The sequence below is a fragment of the Oryzias latipes genome, chromosome 19 (assembly GCF_053564925.1).
Source record: "Oryzias latipes strain Hd-rR chromosome 19, Olatipes_Hd-rR_3.1".
Classification (NCBI taxonomy): domain Eukaryota; kingdom Metazoa; phylum Chordata; class Actinopteri; order Beloniformes; family Adrianichthyidae; genus Oryzias; species Oryzias latipes.
The window spans coordinates 14,147,585-14,166,603 of NC_136255.1; the positions used below are offsets into that span (position 1 = coordinate 14,147,585).

At 35.7% G+C, this 19,019-nt stretch overlaps 22 non-coding genes across 22 annotated transcripts; all 22 read right to left on the reverse strand.

Moving 5' to 3' along the window:
- Positions 1–83: 83 nt before the first annotated feature.
- Positions 84–197, reverse strand: LOC144988080 (U5 spliceosomal RNA). The gene has a single exon (XR_013651858.1). It is a non-coding gene; the product is annotated as a U5 spliceosomal RNA (small nuclear RNA).
- A 767-nt stretch (positions 198–964) lies between these two features.
- LOC111946532 (U5 spliceosomal RNA) lies at positions 965–1,078 on the reverse strand. The gene has a single exon (XR_002872266.2). It is a non-coding gene; the product is annotated as a U5 spliceosomal RNA (small nuclear RNA).
- A 768-nt stretch (positions 1,079–1,846) lies between these two features.
- LOC111946533 (U5 spliceosomal RNA) lies at positions 1,847–1,960 on the reverse strand. The gene has a single exon (XR_002872267.2). It is a non-coding gene; the product is annotated as a U5 spliceosomal RNA (small nuclear RNA).
- A 739-nt stretch (positions 1,961–2,699) lies between these two features.
- On the reverse strand, positions 2,700–2,813 carry LOC144988073 (U5 spliceosomal RNA). Its single transcript, XR_013651850.1, has one exon. It is a non-coding gene; the product is annotated as a U5 spliceosomal RNA (small nuclear RNA).
- Positions 2,814–3,580: 767 nt separating this feature from the next.
- LOC111946531 (U5 spliceosomal RNA) lies at positions 3,581–3,694 on the reverse strand. Its single transcript, XR_002872265.2, has one exon. It is a non-coding gene; the product is annotated as a U5 spliceosomal RNA (small nuclear RNA).
- Positions 3,695–4,460: 766 nt separating this feature from the next.
- On the reverse strand, positions 4,461–4,574 carry LOC144988075 (U5 spliceosomal RNA). The gene has a single exon (XR_013651853.1). It is a non-coding gene; the product is annotated as a U5 spliceosomal RNA (small nuclear RNA).
- Positions 4,575–5,340: 766 nt separating this feature from the next.
- On the reverse strand, positions 5,341–5,454 carry LOC111946530 (U5 spliceosomal RNA). Its single transcript, XR_002872264.2, has one exon. It is a non-coding gene; the product is annotated as a U5 spliceosomal RNA (small nuclear RNA).
- Positions 5,455–6,221: 767 nt separating this feature from the next.
- Positions 6,222–6,335, reverse strand: LOC111946529 (U5 spliceosomal RNA). Its single transcript, XR_002872263.2, has one exon. It is a non-coding gene; the product is annotated as a U5 spliceosomal RNA (small nuclear RNA).
- Positions 6,336–7,100: 765 nt separating this feature from the next.
- On the reverse strand, positions 7,101–7,214 carry LOC111946528 (U5 spliceosomal RNA). The gene has a single exon (XR_002872261.1). It is a non-coding gene; the product is annotated as a U5 spliceosomal RNA (small nuclear RNA).
- A 767-nt stretch (positions 7,215–7,981) lies between these two features.
- On the reverse strand, positions 7,982–8,095 carry LOC111946527 (U5 spliceosomal RNA). Its single transcript, XR_002872260.1, has one exon. It is a non-coding gene; the product is annotated as a U5 spliceosomal RNA (small nuclear RNA).
- A 767-nt stretch (positions 8,096–8,862) lies between these two features.
- LOC111946487 (U5 spliceosomal RNA) lies at positions 8,863–8,974 on the reverse strand. Its single transcript, XR_002872222.1, has one exon. It is a non-coding gene; the product is annotated as a U5 spliceosomal RNA (small nuclear RNA).
- A 766-nt stretch (positions 8,975–9,740) lies between these two features.
- On the reverse strand, positions 9,741–9,854 carry LOC111946526 (U5 spliceosomal RNA). The gene has a single exon (XR_002872259.1). It is a non-coding gene; the product is annotated as a U5 spliceosomal RNA (small nuclear RNA).
- Positions 9,855–10,620: 766 nt separating this feature from the next.
- LOC111946525 (U5 spliceosomal RNA) lies at positions 10,621–10,734 on the reverse strand. Its single transcript, XR_002872258.1, has one exon. It is a non-coding gene; the product is annotated as a U5 spliceosomal RNA (small nuclear RNA).
- A 766-nt stretch (positions 10,735–11,500) lies between these two features.
- LOC144988071 (U5 spliceosomal RNA) lies at positions 11,501–11,614 on the reverse strand. Its single transcript, XR_013651847.1, has one exon. It is a non-coding gene; the product is annotated as a U5 spliceosomal RNA (small nuclear RNA).
- A 766-nt stretch (positions 11,615–12,380) lies between these two features.
- Positions 12,381–12,494, reverse strand: LOC144988072 (U5 spliceosomal RNA). Its single transcript, XR_013651848.1, has one exon. It is a non-coding gene; the product is annotated as a U5 spliceosomal RNA (small nuclear RNA).
- Positions 12,495–13,261: 767 nt separating this feature from the next.
- On the reverse strand, positions 13,262–13,373 carry LOC144988069 (U5 spliceosomal RNA). Its single transcript, XR_013651844.1, has one exon. It is a non-coding gene; the product is annotated as a U5 spliceosomal RNA (small nuclear RNA).
- Positions 13,374–14,139: 766 nt separating this feature from the next.
- Positions 14,140–14,253, reverse strand: LOC144988081 (U5 spliceosomal RNA). The gene has a single exon (XR_013651860.1). It is a non-coding gene; the product is annotated as a U5 spliceosomal RNA (small nuclear RNA).
- Positions 14,254–15,019: 766 nt separating this feature from the next.
- LOC144988082 (U5 spliceosomal RNA) lies at positions 15,020–15,133 on the reverse strand. Its single transcript, XR_013651861.1, has one exon. It is a non-coding gene; the product is annotated as a U5 spliceosomal RNA (small nuclear RNA).
- Positions 15,134–15,899: 766 nt separating this feature from the next.
- On the reverse strand, positions 15,900–16,013 carry LOC144988074 (U5 spliceosomal RNA). The gene has a single exon (XR_013651851.1). It is a non-coding gene; the product is annotated as a U5 spliceosomal RNA (small nuclear RNA).
- A 765-nt stretch (positions 16,014–16,778) lies between these two features.
- LOC144988083 (U5 spliceosomal RNA) lies at positions 16,779–16,892 on the reverse strand. Its single transcript, XR_013651862.1, has one exon. It is a non-coding gene; the product is annotated as a U5 spliceosomal RNA (small nuclear RNA).
- Positions 16,893–17,659: 767 nt separating this feature from the next.
- LOC144988084 (U5 spliceosomal RNA) lies at positions 17,660–17,773 on the reverse strand. The gene has a single exon (XR_013651863.1). It is a non-coding gene; the product is annotated as a U5 spliceosomal RNA (small nuclear RNA).
- A 766-nt stretch (positions 17,774–18,539) lies between these two features.
- On the reverse strand, positions 18,540–18,653 carry LOC144988085 (U5 spliceosomal RNA). Its single transcript, XR_013651864.1, has one exon. It is a non-coding gene; the product is annotated as a U5 spliceosomal RNA (small nuclear RNA).
- Positions 18,654–19,019: the final 366 nt, after the last annotated feature.

Below are 19,019 nucleotides of genomic sequence, written 5' to 3' on the forward strand. Positions count from 1 at the left end.
AAGCTATAAACTTTACATACGGACATAGCCAGGTAAATCTAATGTAGATAGTTAACTTGCTTTACTTTTTCACATCTTTAGGAGGCCCTACTACTGCAGGGCATCAAAAAATTGAATCAAACTCTTGTTGTTCCTCCCCACGGAAATCTTTAGTAAAAGGCGAAAGATTTATACGATCTGAAGAGAAACAAGAGTGCTGGCCTTGGAAAGCACCAAGTGACCCGCCCCATTCACGGCACTACAACTTTAGGTAATGGTGTCAAATCGTGTAAGACATAGAAGGCCAACTAAATGTTGAAAATACATTAAAACTTAAATAGCTTGCATTACACGCAAATGATCCAGAACAAAATAATAGTATTAGCAAGAAGATGCAATCCATGGTCCAGAAACCAATTATCTTTTCACCTAATTCATACATTTGGACCAAAATAATCTTGTTTGTATCTGTGGATACAGCTGCAAATTTCATGATTAGATCGGGTTTTCCATACATAACTGTATCCTTTATAACTCTCCTAGAAATATAGGACGGAGGTATGTAGGATGACTCTTATATTGAGGAAGATGAAGAGAACAGCAGAAGACCAAGAGGGGAGAAATATAAAAAACCGAGTGGATTTTAGGGAGGAGTTGAAACAGACTTTGGGAGAATCAGGAGACTTTTTTAATTGCATCGATCATCAATTTCTTTCATTACTCAGTTTTGGCGCCCTCTACTAGTCTTTGCCTGAAGTAACCATAGTTCTTTCAACTGCCGTTTAAAACTTTATAAACATATTTACCTTCACGACCTTTTGAGGTTTTAAACATCTTTAAAACTATTTCCAAAGGGCACAGTAAAGTTCTGCTGAAAAGAAGTTCATGAAGAAAACATACACAAGCTATAAACTTTACATACGGTCATAGCCAGGTAAATCTAATGTAGATAGTTAACTTGCTTTACTTTTTCACATCTTTAGGAGGCCCTACTACTGCAGGGCATCAAAAAATTGAATCAAACTCTTGTTGTTCCTCCCCACGGAAATCTTTAGTAAAAGGCGAAAGATTTATACAATCTGAAGAGAAACAAGAGTGCTGGCCTTGGAAAGCACCAAGTGACCCGCCCCATTCACGGCACTACAACTTTAGGTAATGGTGTCAAATCGTGTAAGACATAGAAGGCCAACTAAATGTTGAAAATACATTAAAACTTAAATAGCTTGCATTACACGCAAATGATCCAGAACAAAATAATAGTATTAGCAAGAAGATGCAATCCATGGTCCAGAAACCAATTATCTTTTCACCTAATTCATACATTTGGACCAAAATAATCTTGTTTGTATCTGTGGATACAGCTGCAATTTTCATGATTAGATTGGGTTTTCCATACATAACTGTATCCTTTATAACTCTCCTAGAAATATAGGACGGAGGTATGTAGGATGACTCTTATATTGAGGAAGATGAAGAGAACAGCAGAAGACCAAGAGGGGAGAAATATAAAAAACCAAGTGGATTTTAGGGAGGAGTTGAAACAGACTTTGGGAGAATCAGGAGACTTTTTTTAATTGCATCGATCATCAATTTCTTTCATTACTCAGTTTTGGCGCCCTCTACTAGTCTTTGCCTGTAGTAACCAAAGTTCTTTCAGCTGCCGTTTAAAACTTTATAAACATATTTACCTTCACGATCTTTTGAGGTTTTAAACGTCTATAAAAGTATTTCCAAAGAGCAAAGTAAAGATCTGTTGAAAAGAAATCCATGAAGAAAACATATACAAGCTATAAACTTTACATACGGACATAGCCAGGTAAATCTAATGTAGATAGTTAACTTGCTTTACTTTTTCACATCTTTAGGAGGCCCTACTACTGCAGGGCATCAAAAAATTGAATCAAACTCTTGTTGTTCCTCCCCACGGAAATCTTTAGTAAAAGGCGAAAGATTTATACGATCTGTAGAGAAACAAGAGTGCTGGCCTTGGAAAGCACCAAGTGACCCGCCCCATTCACGGCACTACAACTTTAGGTAATGGTGTCAAATCGTGTAAGACAAAGAAGGCCAACTAAATGTTGAAAATACATTAAAACTTAAATAGCTTGCATTACACGCAAATGATCCAGAACAAAATAATAGTATTAGCAAGAAGATGCAATCCATGGTCCAGAAACCAATTATCTTTTCACCTAATTCATACATTTGGACCAAAATAATCTTGTTTGTATCTGTGGATACAGCTGCAATTTTCATGATTAGATTGGGTTTTCCATACATAACTGTATCCTTTATAACTGTCCTAGAAATATAGGACGGAGGTATGTAGGATGACTCTTATATTGAGGAAGATGAAGAGAACAGCAGAAGACCAAGAGGGGAGAAATATAAAAAACCAAGTGGATTTTAGGGAGGAGTTGACACAGACTTTGGGAGAATCAGGAGACTTTTTTAATTGCATCGATCATCAATTTCTTTCATTACTCAGTTTTGGCGCCCTCTACTAGTCTTTGCCTGTAGTAACCAAAGTTCTTTCAGCTGCCGTTTAAAATTTTATAAACATATTTACCTTCACGATGTTTTGAGGTTTTAAACATCTATAAAAGTTGAAAAGAAATCCATGAAGAAAACATATACAAGCTATAAACTTTACATACGGACATAGCCAGGTAAATCTAATGTAGATAGTTAACTTGCTTTACTTTTTCACATCTTTAGGAGGCCCTACTACTGCAGGGCATCAAAAAATTGAATCAAACTCTTGTTGTTCCTCCCCACGGATATCTTTAGTAAAAGGCGAAAGATTTATACGATCTGAAGAGAAACAAGAGTGCTGGCCTTGGAAAGCACCAAGTGACCCGCCCCATTCACGGCACTACAACTTTAGGTAATGGTGTCAAATCGTGTAAGACAAAGAAGGCCAACTAAATGTTGAAAATACGTTAAAACTTAAATAGCTTGCATTACACGCAAATGATCCAGAACAAAATAATAGTATTAGCAAGAAGATGCAATCCATGGTCCAGAAACCAATTATCTTTTCACCTAATTCATACATTTGGACCAAAATAATCTTGTTTGTATCTGTGGATACAGCTGCAATTTTCATGATTAGATTGGGTTTTCCATACATAACTGTATCCTTTATAACTCTCCTAGAAATATAGGACGGAGGTATGTAGGATGACTCTTATATTGAGGAAGATGAAGAGAACAGCAGAAGACCAAGAGGGGAGAAATATAAAAAAACAAGTGGATTTTAGGGAGGAGTTGAAACAGACTTTGGGAGAATCAGGAGACTTTTTTAATTGCATCGATCATCAATTTCTTTCATTACTCAGTTTTGGCGCCCTCTACTAGTCTTTGCCTGTAGTAACCAAAGTTCTTTCAGCTGCCGTTTAAAATTTTATAAACATATTTACCTTCACGATCTTTTGAGGTTTTAAACATCTATAAAAGTATTTCCAAAGAGCAAAGTAAAGATCTGTTGAAAAGAAATCCATGAAGAAAACATATACAAGCTATAAACTTTACATACGGACATAGCCAGGTAAATCTAATGTAGATAGTTAACTTGCTTTACTTTTTCACATCTTTAGGAGGCCCTACTACTGCAGGGCATCAAAAAATTGAATCAAACTCTTGTTGTTCCTCCCCACGGAAATCTTTAGTAAAATGCAAAAGATTTATACGATCTGAAGAGAAACAAGAGTGCTGGCCTGGGAAAGCACCAAGTGACCCGCCCCATTCACGGCACTACAACTTTAGGTAATGGTGTCAAATCGTGTAAGACAAAGAAGGCCAACTAAATATTGAAAATACATTAAAACTTAAATAGCTTGCATTACACGCAAATGATCCAGAACAAAATAATAGTATTAGCAAGAAGATGCAATCCATGGTCCAGAAACCAATTATCTTTTCACCAATTCATACATTTGGACCAAAATAATCTTGTTTGTATCTGTGGATACAGCTGCAATTTTCATGATTAGATTGGGTTTTCCATACATAACTGTATCCTTTATAACTCTCCTAGAAATATAGGACGGAGGTATGTAGGATGACTCTTATATTGAGGAAGATGAAGAGAACAGCAGAAGACCAAGAGGGGAGAAATATAAAAAAACAAGTGGATTTTAGGGAGGAGTTGAAACAGACTTTGGGAGAATCAGGAGACTTTTTTAATTGCATCGATCATCAATTTCTTTCATTACTCAGTTTTGGCGCCCTCTACTAGTCTTTGCCTGTAGTAACCAAAGTTCTTTCAGCTGCCGTTTAAAATTTTATAAACATATTTACCTTCACGATCTTTTGAGGTTTTAAACATCTATAAAAGTATTTCCAAAGAGCAAAGTAAAGATCTGTTGAAAAGAAATCCATGAAGAAAACATATACAAGCTATAAACTTTACATACGGACATAGCCAGGTAAATCTAATGTAGATAGTTAACTTGCTTTACTTTTTCACATCTTTAGGAGGCCCTACTACTGCAGGGCATCAAAACATTGAATCAAACTCTTGTTGTTCCTCCCCACGGAAATCTTTAGTAAAATGCAAAAGATTTATACGATCTGAAGAGAAACAAGAGTGCTGGCCTGGGAAAGCACCAAGTGACCCGCCCCATTCACGGCACTACAACTTTAGGTAATGGTGTCAAATCGTGTAAGACAAAGAAGGCCAACTAAATATTGAAAATACATTAAAACTTAAATAGCTTGCATTACACGCAAATGATCCAGAACAAAATAATAGTATTAGCAAGAAGATGCAATCCATGGTCCAGAAACCAATTATCTTTTCACCAATTCATACATTTGGACCAAAATAATCTTGTTTGTATCTGTGGATACAGCTGCAATTTTCATGATTAGATTGGGTTTTCCATACATAACTGTATCCTTTATAACTCTCCTAGAAATATAGGACGGAGGTATGTAGGATGACTCTTATATTGAGGAAGATGAAGAGAACAGCAGAAGACCAAGAGGGGAGAAATATAAAAAACCAAGTGGATTTTAGGGAGGAGTTGAAACAGACTTTGGGAGAATCAGGAGACTTTTTTAATTGCATCGATCATCAATTTCTTTCATTACTCAGTTTTGGCGCACTCTACTAGTCTTTGCCTGTAGTAACCAAAGTTCTTTCAGCTGCCGTTTAAAATTTTATAAACATATTTACCTTCACGATCTTTTGAGGTTTTAAACATCTATAAAAGTATTTCCAAAGAGCAAAGTAAAGATCTGTTGAAAAGAAATCCATGAAGAAAACATATACAAGCTATAAACTTTACATATGGACATAGCCAGGTAAATCTAATGTAGATAGTTAACTTGCTTTACTTTTTCACATCTTTAGGAGGCCCTACTACTGCAGGGCATCAAAAAATTGAATCAAACTCTAGTTGTTCCTCCCCACGGAAATCTTTAGTAAAAGGCGAAAGATTTATACGATCTGAAGAGAGACAAGAGTGCTGGCCTTGGAAAGCACCAAGTGACCCGCCCCATTCACGGCACTACAACTTTAGGTAATGGTGTCAAATCGTGTAAGACAAAGAAGGCCAACTAAATGTTGAAAATACATTAAAACTTAAATAGCTTGCATTACACGCAAATGATCCAGAACAAAATAATAGTATTAGCAAGAAGATGCAATCCATGGTCCAGAAACCAATTATCTTTTCACCTAATTCATACATTTGGACCAAAATAATCTTGTTTGTATCTGTGGATACAGCTGCAATTTTCATGATTAGATTGGGTTTTCCATACATAACTGTATCCTTTATAACTCTCCTAGAAATATAGGACGGAGGTATGTAGGATGACTCTTATATTGAGGAAGATGAAGAGAACAGCAGAAGACCAAGAGGGGAGAAATATAAAAAACCAAGTGGATTTTAGGGAGGAGTTGAAACAGACTTTGGGAGAATCAGGAGACTTTTTTAATTGCATCGATCATCAATTTCTTTCATTACTCAGTTTTGGCGCCCTCTACTAGTCTTTGCCTGTAGTAACCAAAGTTCTTTCAGCTGCCGTTTAAAATTTTATAAACATATTTACTTTCACGATCTTTTGAGGTTTTAAACATCTATAAAAGTATTTCCAAAGAGCAAAGTAAAGATCTGTTGAAAAGAAATCCATGAAGAAAACATATACAAGCTATAAACTTTACATACGGACATAGTCAGGTAAATCTAATGTAGATAGTTAACTTGCTTTACTTTTTCACATCTTTAGGAGGCCCTACTAATGCAGGGCATCAAAAAATTGAATCAAACTCTTGTTGTTCCTCCCCACGGAAATCTTTAGTAAAAGGCGAAAGATTTATACGATCTGAAGAGAAACAAGAGTGCTGGCCTTGGAAAGCACCAAGTGACCCGCCCCATTCACGGCACTACAACTTTAGGTAATGGTGTCAAATCGTGTAAGACAAAGAAGGCCAACTAAATGTTGAAAATACATTAAAACTTAAATAGCTTGCATTACACGCAAATGATCCAGAACAAAATAATAGTATTAGCAAGAAAATGCAATCCATGGTCCAGAAACCAATTATATTTTCACCAATTCATACATTTGGACCAAAATAATCTTGTTTGTATCTGTGGATACAGCTGCAATTTTCATGATTAGATTGGGTTTTCCATACATAACTGTATCCTTTATAACTCTCCTAGAAATATAGGACGGAGGTATGTAGGATGACTCTTATATTGAGGAAGATGAAGAGAACAGCAGAAGACCAAGAGGGGAGAAATATAAAAAACAAGTGGATTTTAGGGAGGAGTTGAAACAGACTTTGGGAGAATCAGGAGACTTTTTTAATTGCATCGATCATCAATTTCTTTCATTACTCAGTTTTGGCGCCCTCTACTAGTCTTTGCCTGTAGTAACCAAAGTTCTTTCAGCTGCCGTTTAAAATTTTATAAACATATTTACCTTCACGATCTTTTGAGGTTTTAAACATCTATAAAAGTATTTCCAAAGAGCAAAGTAAAGATCTGTTGAAAAAAAATCCATGAAGAAAACATATACAAGCTATAAACTTTACATATGGACATAGCCAGGTAAATCTAATGTAGATAGTTAACTTGCTTTACTTTTTCACATCTTTAGGAGGCCCTACTACTGCAGGGCATCAAAAAATTGAATCAAACTCTTGTTGTTCCTCCCCACGGAAATCTTTAGTAAAAGGCGAAAGATTTATACGATCTGAAGAGAAACAAGAGTGCTGGCCTTGGAAAGCACCAAGTGACCCGCCCCATTCACGGCACTACAACTTTAGGTAATGGTGTCAAATCGTGTAAGACAAAGAAGGCCAACTAAATGTTGAAAATACATTAAAACTTAAATAGCTTGCATTACACGCAAATGATCCAGAACAAAATAATAGTATTAGCAAGAAGATGCAATCCATGGTCCAGAAACCAATTATCTTTTCACCTAATTCATACATTTGGACCAAAATAATCTTGTTTGTATCTGTGGATACAGCTGCAATTTTCATGATTAGATTGGGTTTTCCATACATAACTGTATCCTTTATAACTCTCCTAGAAATATAGGACGGAGGTATGTAGGATGACTCTTATATTGAGGAAGATGAAGAGAACAGCAGAAGACCAAGAGGGGAGAAATATAAAAAACCAAGTGGATTTTAGGGAGGAGTTGAAACAGACTTTGGGAGAATCAGGAGACTTTTTTAATTGCATCGATCATCAATTTCTTTCATTACTCAGTTTTGGCGCACTCTACTAGTCTTTGCCTGTAGTAACCAAAGTTCTTTCAGCTGCCGTTTAAAATTTTATAAACATATTTACTTTCACGATCTTTTGAGGTTTTAAACATCTATAAAAGTATTTCCAAAGAGCAAAGTAAAGATCTGTTGAAAAGAAATCCATGAAGAAAACATATACAAGCTATAAACTTTACATACGGACATAGTCAGGTAAATCTAATGTAGATAGTTAACTTGCTTTACTTTTTCACATCTTTAGGAGGCCCTACTACTGCAGGGCATCAAAAAATTGAATCAAACTCTTGTTGTTCCTCCCCACGGAAATCTTTAGTAAAAGGCGAAAGATTTATACGATCTGAAGAGAAACAAGAGTGCTGGCCTTGGAAAGCACCAAGTGACCCGCCCCATTCACGGCACTACAACTTTAGGTAATGGTGTCAAATCGTGTAAGACAAAGAAGGCCAACTAAATGTTGAAAATACATTAAAACTTAAATAGCTTGCATTACACGCAAATGATCCAGAACAAAATAATAGTATTAGCAAGAAGATGCAATCCATGGTCCAGAAACCAATTATCTTTTCACCAATTCATACATTTGGACCAAAATAATCTTGTTTGTATCTGTGGATACAGCTGCAATTTTCATGATTAGATTGGGTTTTCCATACATAACTGTATCCTTTATAACTCTCCTAGAAATATAGGACGGAGGTATGTAGGATGACTCTTATATTGAGGAAGATGAAGAGAACAGCAGAAGACCAAGAGGGGAGAAATATAAAAAAACAAGTGGATTTTAGGGAGGAGTTGAAACAGACTTTGGGAGAATCAGGAGACTTTTTTAATTGCATCGATCATCAATTTCTTTCATTACTCAGTTTTGGCGCCCTCTACTAGTCTTTGCCTGTAGTAACCAAAGTTCTTTCAGCTGCCGTTTAAAATTTTATAAACATATTTACCTTCACGATCTTTTGAGGTTTTAAACATCTATAAAAGTATTTCCAAAGAGCAAAGTAAAGATCTGTTGAAAAGAAATCCATGAAGAAAACATATACAAGCTATAAACTTTACATACGGACATAGTCAGGTAAATCTAATGTAGATAGTTAACTTGCTTTACTTTTTCACATCTTTAGGAGGCCCTACTACTGCAGGGCATCAAAAATTGAATCAAACTCTTGTTGTTCCTCCCCACGGAAATCTTTAGTAAAAGGCGAAAGATTTATACGATCTGAAGAGAAACAAGAGTGCTGGCCTTGGAAAGCACCAAGTGACCCGCCCCATTCACGGCACTACAACTTTAGGTAATGGTGTCAAATCGTGTAAGACAAAGAAGGCCAACTAAATGTTGAAAATACATTAAAACTTAAATAGCTTGCATTACACGCAAATGATCCAGAACAAAATAATAGTATTAGCAAGAAGATGCAATCCATGGTCCAGAAACCAATTATCTTTTCACCAATTCATACATTTGGACCAAAATAATCTTGTTTGTATCTGTGGATACAGCTGCAATTTTCATGATTAGATTGGGTTTTCCATACATAACTGTATCCTTTATAACTCTCCTAGAAATATAGGACGGAGGTATGTAGGATGACTCTTATATTGAGGAAGATGAAGAAAACAGCAGAAGACCAAGAGGGGAGAAATATAAAAAACCAAGTGGATTTTAGGGAGGAGTTGAAACAGACTTTGGGAGAATCAGGAGACTTTTTTAATTGCATCGATCATCAATTTCTTTCATTACTCAGTTTTGGCGCCCTCTACTAGTCTTTGCCTGTAGTAACCAAAGTTCTTTCAGCTGCCGTTTAAAATTTTATAAACATATTTACCTTCACGATCTTTTGAGGTTTTAAACATCTATAAAAGTATTTCCAAAGAGCAAAGTAAAGATCTGTTGAAAAGAAATCCATGAAGAAAACATATACAAGCTATAAACTTTACATACGGACATAGCCAGGTAAATCTAATGTAGATAGTTAACTTGCTTTACTTTTTCACATCTTTAGGAGGCCCTACTACTGCAGGGCATCAAAAAATTGAATCAAACTCTTGTTGTTCCTCCCCACGGAAATCTTTAGTAAAAGGCGAAAGATTTATACGATCTGAAGAGAAACAAGAGTGCTGGCCTTGGAAAGCACCAAGTGACCCGCCCCATTCACGGCACTACAACTTTAGGTAATGGTGTCAAATCGTGTAAGACAAAGAAGGCCAACTAAATGTTGAAAATACATTAAAACTTAAATAGCTTGCATTACACGCAAATGATCCAGAACAAAATAATAGTATTAGCAAGAAGATGCAATCCATGGTCCAAAAACGAATTATCTTTTCACCAATTCATACATTTGGACCAAAATAATCTTGTTTGTATCTGTGGATACAGCTGCAATTTTCATGATTAGATTGGGTTTTCCATACATAACTGTATCCTTTATAACTCTCCTAGAAATATAGGACGGAGGTATGTAGGATGACTCTTATATTGAGGAAGATGAAGAGAACAGCAGAAGACCAAGAGGGGAGAAATATAAAAAACCAAGTGGATTTTAGGGAGGAGTTGAAACAGACTTTGGGAGAATCAGGAGACTTTTTTAATTGCATCGATCATCAATTTCTTTCATTACTCAGTTTTGGCGCACTCTACTAGTCTTTGCCTGTAGTAACCAAAGTTCTTTCAGCTGCCGTTTAAAATTTTATAAACATATTTACCTTCACGATCTTTTGAGGTTTTAAACATCTATAAAAGTATTTCCAAAGAGCAAAGTAAAGATCTGTTGAAAAGAAATCCATGAAGAAAACATATACAAGCTATAAACTTTACATACGGACATAGTCAGGTAAATCTAATGTAGATAGTTAACTTGCTTTACTTTTTCACATCTTTAGGAGGCCCTACTACTGCAGGGCATCAAAAAATTGAATCAAACTCTTGTTGTTCCTCCCCACGGAAATCTTTAGTAAAAGGCGAAAGATTTATACGATCTGAAGAGAAACAAGAGTGCTGGCCTTGGAAAGCACCAAGTGACCCGCCCCATTCACGGCACTACAACTTTAGGTAATGGTGTCAAATCGTGTAAGACAAAGAAGGCCAACTAAATGTTGAAAATACATTAAAACTTAAATAGCTTGCATTACACGCAAATGATCCAGAACAAAATAATAGTATTAGCAAGAAGATGCAATCCATGGTCCAGAAACCAATTATCTTTTCACCAATTCATACATTTGGACCAAAATAATCTTGTTTGTATCTGTGGATACAGCTGCAATTTTCATGATTAGATTGGGTTTTCCATACATAACTGTATCCTTTATAACTCTCCTAGAAATATAGGACGGAGGTATGTAGGATGACTCTTATATTGAGGAAGATGAAGAGAACAGCAGAAGACCAAGAGGGGAGAAATATAAAAAACCAAGTGGATTTTAGGGAGGAGTTGAAACAGACTTTGGGAGAATCAGGAGACTTTAATAATTGCATCGATCATCAATTTCTTTCATTACTCAGTTTCGGCGCAATCTACTAGTCTTTGCCTGTAGTAACCAAAGTTCTTTCAGCTGCCGTTTAAAATTTTATAAACATATTTACCTTCACGATCTTTTGAGGTTTTAAACATCTATAAAAGTATTTCCAAAGAGCAAAGTAAAGATCTGTTGAAAAGAAATCCATGAAGAAAACATATACAAGCTATAAACTTTACATACGGACATAGCCAGGTAAATCTAATGTAGATAGTTAACTTGCTTTACTTTTTCACATCTTTAGGAGGCCCTACTACTGCAGGGCATCAAAATATTGAATCAAACTCTTGTTGTTCCTCCCCACGGAAATCTTTAGTAAAAGGCAAAAGATTTATACGATCTGAAGAGAAACAAGAGTGCTGGCCTGGGAAAGCACCAAGTGACCCGCCCCATTCACGGCACTACAACTTTAGGTAATGGTGTCAAATCGTGTAAGACAAAGAAGGCCAACTAAATATTGAAAATACATTAAAACTTAAATAGCTTGCATTACACGCAAATGATCCAGAACAAAATAATAGTATTAGCAAGAAGATGCAATCCATGGTCCAGAAACCAATTATCTTTTCACCAATTCATACATTTGGACCAAAATAATCTTGTTTGTATCTGTGGATACAGCTGCAATTTTCATGATTAGATTGGGTTTTCCATACATAACTGTATCCTTTATAACTCTCCTAGAAATATAGGACGGAGGTATGTAGGATGACTCTTATATTGAGGAAGATGAAGAGAACAGCAGAAGACCAAGAGGGGAGAAATATAAAAAACCAAGTGGATTTTAGGGAGGAGTTGAAACAGACTTTGGGAGAATCAGGAGACTTTAATAATTGCATCGATCATCAATTTCTTTCATTACTCAGTTTCGGCGCAATCTACTAGTCTTTGCCTGTAGTAACCAAAGTTCTTTCAGCTGCCGTTTAAAATTTTATAAACATATTTACCTTCACGATCTTTTGAGGTTTTAAACATCTATAAAAGTATTTCCAAAGAGCAAAGTAAAGATCTGTTGAAAAGAAATCCATGAAGAAAACATATACAAGCTATAAACTTTACATACGGACATAGCCAGGTAAATCTAATGTAGATAGTTAACTTGCTTTACTTTTTCACATCTTTAGGAGGCCCTACTACTGCAGGGCATCAAAATATTGAATCAAACTCTTGTTGTTCCTCCCCACGGAAATCTTTAGTAAAAGGCAAAAGATTTATACGATCTGAAGAGAAACAAGAGTGCTGGCCTGGGAAAGCACCAAGTGACCCGCCCCATTCACGGCACTACAACTTTAGGTAATGGTGTCAAATCGTGTAAGACAAAGAAGGCCAACTAAATATTGAAAATACATTAAAACTTAAATAGCTTGCATTACACGCAAATGATCCAGAACAAAATAATAGTATTAGCAAGAAGATGCAATCCATGGTCCAGAAACCAATTATCTTTTCACCAATTCATACATTTGGACCAAAATAATCTTGTTTGTATCTGTGGATACAGCTGCAATTTTCATGATTAGATTGGGTTTTCCATACATAACTGTATCCTTTATAACTCTCCTAGAAATATAGGACGGAGGTATGTAGGATGACTCTTATATTGAGGAAGATGAAGAGAACAGCAGAAGACCAAGAGGGGAGAAATATAAAAAACCAAGTGGATTTTAGGGAGGAGTTGAAACAGACTTTGGGAGAATCAGGAGACTTTTTTAATTGCATCGATCATCAATTTCTTTCATTACTCAGTTTTGGCGCACTCTACTAGTCTTTGCCTGTAGTAACCAAAGTTCTTTCAGCTGCCGTTTAAAATTTTATAAACATATTTACCTTCACGATCTTTTGAGGTTTTAAACATCTATAAAAGTATTTCCAAAGAGCAAAGTAAAGATCTGTTGAAAAGAAATCCATGAAGAAAACATATACAAGCTATAAACTTTACATACGGACATAGTCAGGTAAATCTAATGTAGATAGTTAACTTGCTTTACTTTTTCACATCTTTAGGAGGCCCTACTACTGCAGGGCATCAAAAATTGAATCAAACTCTTGTTGTTCCTCCCCACGGAAATCTTTAGTAAAAGGCGAAAGATTTATACGATCTGAAGAGAAACAAGAGTGCTGGCCTTGGAAAGCACCAAGTGACCCGCCCCATTCACGGCACTACAACTTTAGGTAATGGTGTCAAATCGTGTAAGACAAAGAAGGCCAACTAAATGTTGAAAATACATTAAAACTTAAATAGCTTGCATTACACGCAAATGATCCAGAACAAAATAATAGTATTAGCAAGAAGATGCAATCCATGGTCCAGAAACCAATTATCTTTTCACCAATTCATACATTTGGACCAAAATAATCTTGTTTGTATCTGTGGATACAGCTGCAATTTTCATGATTAGATTGGGTTTTCCATACATAACTGTATCCTTTATAACTCTCCTAGAAATATAGGACGGAGGTATGTAGGATGACTCTTATATTGAGGAAGATGAAGAAAACAGCAGAAGACCAAGAGGGGAGAAATATAAAAAACCAAGTGGATTTTAGGGAGGAGTTGAAACAGACTTTGGGAGAATCAGGAGACTTTTTTAATTGCATCGATCATCAATTTCTTTCATTACTCAGTTTTGGCGCCCTCTACTAGTCTTTGCCTGTAGTAACCAAAGTTCTTTCAGCTGCCGTTTAAAATTTTATAAACATATTTACCTTCACGATCTTTTGAGGTTTTAAACATCTATAAAAGTATTTCCAAAGAGCAAAGTAAAGATCTGTTGAAAAGAAATCCATGAAGAAAACATATACAAGCTATAAACTTTACATACGGACATAGCCAGGTAAATCTAATGTAGATAGTTAACTTGCTTTACTTTTTCACATCTTTAGGAGGCCCTACTACTGCAGGGCATCAAAAAATTGAATCAAACTCTTGTTGTTCCTCCCCACGGAAATCTTTAGTAAAAGGCGAAAGATTTATACGATCTGAAGAGAAACAAGAGTGCTGGCCTTGGAAAGCACCAAGTGACCCGCCCCATTCACGGCACTACAACTTTAGGTAATGGTGTCAAATCGTGTAAGACAAAGAAGGCCAACTAAATGTTGAAAATACATTAAAACTTAAATAGCTTGCATTACACGCAAATGATCCAGAACAAAATAATAGTATTAGCAAGAAGATGCAATCCATGGTCCAAAAACGAATTATCTTTTCACCAATTCATACATTTGGACCAAAATAATCTTGTTTGTATCTGTGGATACAGCTGCAATTTTCATGATTAGATTGGGTTTTCCATACATAACTGTATCCTTTATAACTCTCCTAGAAATATAGGACGGAGGTATGTAGGATGACTCTTATATTGAGGAAGATGAAGAGAACAGCAGAAGACCAAGAGGGGAGAAATATAAAAAACCAAGTGGATTTTAGGGAGGAGTTGAAACAGACTTTGGGAGAATCAGGAGACTTTTTTAATTGCATCGATCATCAATTTCTTTCATTACTCAGTTTTGGCGCACTCTACTAGTCTTTGCCTGTAGTAACCAAAGTTCTTTCAGCTGCCGTTTAAAATTTTATAAACATATTTACCTTCACGATCTTTTGAGGTTTTAAACATCTATAAAAGTATTTCCAAAGAGCAAAGTAAAGATCTGTTGAAAAGAAATCCATGAAGAAAACATATACAAGCTATAAACTTTACATACGGACATAGTCAGGTAAATCTAATGTAGATAGTTAACTTGCTTTACTTTTTCACATCTTTAGGAGGCCCTACTACTGCAGGGCATCAAAAAATTGAATCAAACTCTTGTTGTTCCTCCCCACGGAAATCTTTAGTAAAAGGCGAAAGATTTATACGATCTGAAGAGAAACAAGAGTGCTGGCCTTGGAAAGCACCAAGTGACCCGCCCCATTCACGGCACTACAACTTTAGGTAATGGTGTCAAATCGTGTAAGACAAAGAAGGCCAACTAAATGTTGAAAATACATTAAAACTTAAATAGCTTGCATTACACGCAAATGATCCAGAACAAAATAATAGTATTAGCAAGAAGATGCAATCCATGGTCCAGAAACCAATTATCTTTTCACCAATTCATACATTTGGACCAAAATAATCTTGTTTGTATCTGTGGATACAGCTGCAATTTTCATGATTAGATTGGGTTTTCCATACATAACTGTATCCTTTATAACTCTCCTAGAAATATAGGACGGAGGTATGTAGGATGACTCTTATATTGAGGAAGATGAAGAGAACAGCAGAAGACCAAGAGGGGAGAAATATAAAAAACCAAGTGGATTTTAGGGAGGAGTTGAAACAGACTTTGGGAGAATCAGGAGACTTTTTTAATTGCATCGATCATCAATTTCTTTCATTACTCAGTTTTGGCGCCCTCTACTAGTCTTTGCCTGTAGTAACCAAAGTTCTTTCAGCTGCCGTTTAAAATTTTATAAACATATTTACTTTCACGATCTTTTGAGGTTTTAAACATCTATAAAAGTATTTCCAAAGAGCAAAGTAAAGATCTGTTGAAAAGAAATCCATGAAGAAAACATATACAAGCTATAAACTTTACATACGGACATAGTCAGGTAAATCTAATGTAGATAGTTAACTTGCTTTACTTTTTCACATCTTTAGGAGGCCCTACTAATGCAGGGCATCAAAAAATTGAATCAAACTCTTGTTGTTCCTCCCCACGGAAATCTTTAGTAAAAGGCGAAAGATTTATACGATCTGAAGAGAAACAAGAGTGCTGGCCTTGGAAAGCACCAAGTGACCCGCCCCATTCACGGCACTACAACTTTAGGTAATGGTGTCAAATCGTGTAAGACAAAGAAGGCCAACTAAATGTTGAAAATACATTAAAACTTAAATAGCTTGCATTACACGCAAATGATCCAGAACAAAATAATAGTATTAGCAAGAAAATGCAATCCATGGTCCAGAAACCAATTATCTTTTCACCAATTCATACATTTGGACCAAAATAATCTTGTTTGTATCTGTGGATACAGCTGCAATTTTCATGATTAGATTGGGTTTTCCATACATAACTGTATCCTTTATAACTCTCCTAGAAATATAGGACGGAGGTATGTAGGATGACTCTTATATTGAGGAAGATGAAGAGAACAGCAGAAGACCAAGAGGGGAGAAATATAAAAAACAAGTGGATTTTAGGGAGGAGTTGAAACAGACTTTGGGAGAATCAGGAGACTTTTTTAATTGCATCGATCATCAATTTCTTTCATTACTCAGTTTTGGCGCCCTCTACTAGTCTTTGCCTGTAGTAACCAAAGTTCTTTCAGCTGCCGTTTAAAATTTTATAAACATATTTACCTTCACGATCTTTTGAGGTTTTAAACATCTATAAAAGTATTTCCAAAGAGCAAAGTAAAGATCTGTTGAAAAAAAATCCATGAAGAAAACATATACAAGCTATAAACTTTACATATGGACATAGCCAGGTAAATCTAATGTAGATAGTTAACTTGCTTTACTTTCTCACATCTTTAGGAGGCCCTACTACTGCAGGGCATCAAAAAATTGAATCAAACTCTTGTTGTTCCTCCCCACGGAAATCTTTAGTAAAAGGCGAAAGATTTATACGATCTGAAGAGAAACAAGAGTGCTGGCCTTGGAAAGCACCAAGTGACCCGCCCCATTCACGGCACTACAACTTTAGGTAATGGTGTCAAATCGTGTAAGACAAAGAAGGCCAACTAAATGTTGAAAATACATTAAAACTTAAATAGCTTGCATTACACGCAAATGATCCAGAACAAAATAATAGTATTAGCAAGAAGATGCAATCCATGGTCCAGAAACCAATTATCTTTTCACCTAATTCATACATTTGGACCAAAATAATCTTGTTTGTATCTGTGGATACAGCTGCAATTTTCATGATTAGATTGGGTTTTCCATACATAACTGTATCCTTTATAACTCTCCTAGAAATATAGGACGGAGGTATGTAGGATGACTCTTATATTGAGGAAGATGAAGAGAACAGCAGAAGACCAAGAGGGGAGAAATATAAAAAACCAAGTGGATTTTAGGGAGGAGTTGAAACAGACTTTGGGAGAATCAGGAGACTTTTTTAATTGCATCGATCATCAATTTCTTTCATTACTCAGTTTTGGCGCCCTCTACTAGTCTTTGCCTGTAGTAACCAAAGTTCTTTCAGCTGCCGTTTAAAATTTTATAAACATATTTACTTTCACGATCTTTTGAGGTTTTAAACATCTATAAAAGTATTTCCAAAGAGCAAAGTAAAGATCTGTTGAAAAGAAATCCATGAAGAAAACATATACAAGCTATAAACTTTACATACGGACATAGTCAGGTAAATCTAATGTAGATAGTTAACTTGCTTTACTTTTTCACATCTTTAGGAGGCCCTACTACTGCAGGGCATCAAAAAATTGAATCAAACTCTTGTTGTTCCTCCCCACGGAAATCTTTAGTAAAAGGCGAAAGATTTATACGATCTGAAGAGAAACAAGAGTGCTGGCCTTGGAAAGCACCAAGTGACCCGCCCCATTCACGGCACTACAACTTTAGGTAATGGTGTCAAATCGTGTAAGACAAAGAAGGCCAACTAAATGTTGAAAATACATTAAAACTTAAATAGCTTGCATTACACGCAAATGATCCAGAACAAAATAATAGTATTAGCAAGAAGATGCAATCCATGGTCCAGAAACCAATTATCTTTTCACCAATTCATACATTTGGACCAAAATAATCTTGTTTGTATCTGTGGATACAGCTGCAATTTTCATGATTAGATTGGGTTTTCCATACATAACTGTATCCTTTATAACTCTCCTAGAAATATAGGACGGAGGTATGTAGGATGACTCTTATATTGAGGAAGATGAAGAAAACAGCAGAAGACCAAGAGGGGAGAAATATAAAAAAACAAGTGGATTTTAGGGAGGAGTTGAAACAGACTTTGGGAGAATCAGGAGACTTTTTTAATTGCATCGATCATCAATTTCTTTCATTACTCAGTTTTGGCGCCCTCTACTAGTCTTTGCCTGTAGTAACCAAAGTTCTTTCAGCTGCCGTTTAAAATTTTATAAACATATTTACCTTCACGATCTTTTGAGGTTTTAAACATCTATAAAAGTATTTCCAAAGAGCAAAGTAAAGATCTGTTGAAAAGAAATCCATGAAGAAAACATATACAAGCTATAAACTTTACATACGGACATAGCCAGGTAAATCTAATGTAGATAGTTAACTTGCTTTACTTTTTCACATCTTTAGGAGGCCCTACTACTGCAGGGCATCAAAAAATTGAATCAAACTCTTGTTGTTCCTCCCCACGGAAATCTTTAGTAAAAGGCGAAAGATTTATACGATCTGAAGAGAAACAAGAGTGCTGACCTTGGAAAGCACCAAGTGACCCGCCCCATTCACGGCACTACAACTTTAGGTAATGGTGTCAAATCGTGTAAGACAAAGAAGGCCAACTAAATGTTGAAAATACATTAAAACTTAAATAGCTTGCATTACACGCAAATGATCCAGAACAAAATAATAGTATTAGCAAGAAGATGCAATCCATGGTCCAAAAACGAATTATCTTTTCACCAATTCATACATTTGGACCAAAATAATCTTGTTTGTATCTGTGGATACAGCTGCAATTTTCATGATTAGATTGGGTTTTCCATACATAACTGTATCCTTTATAACTCTCCTAGAAATATAGGACGGAGGTATGTAGGATGACTCTTATATTGAGG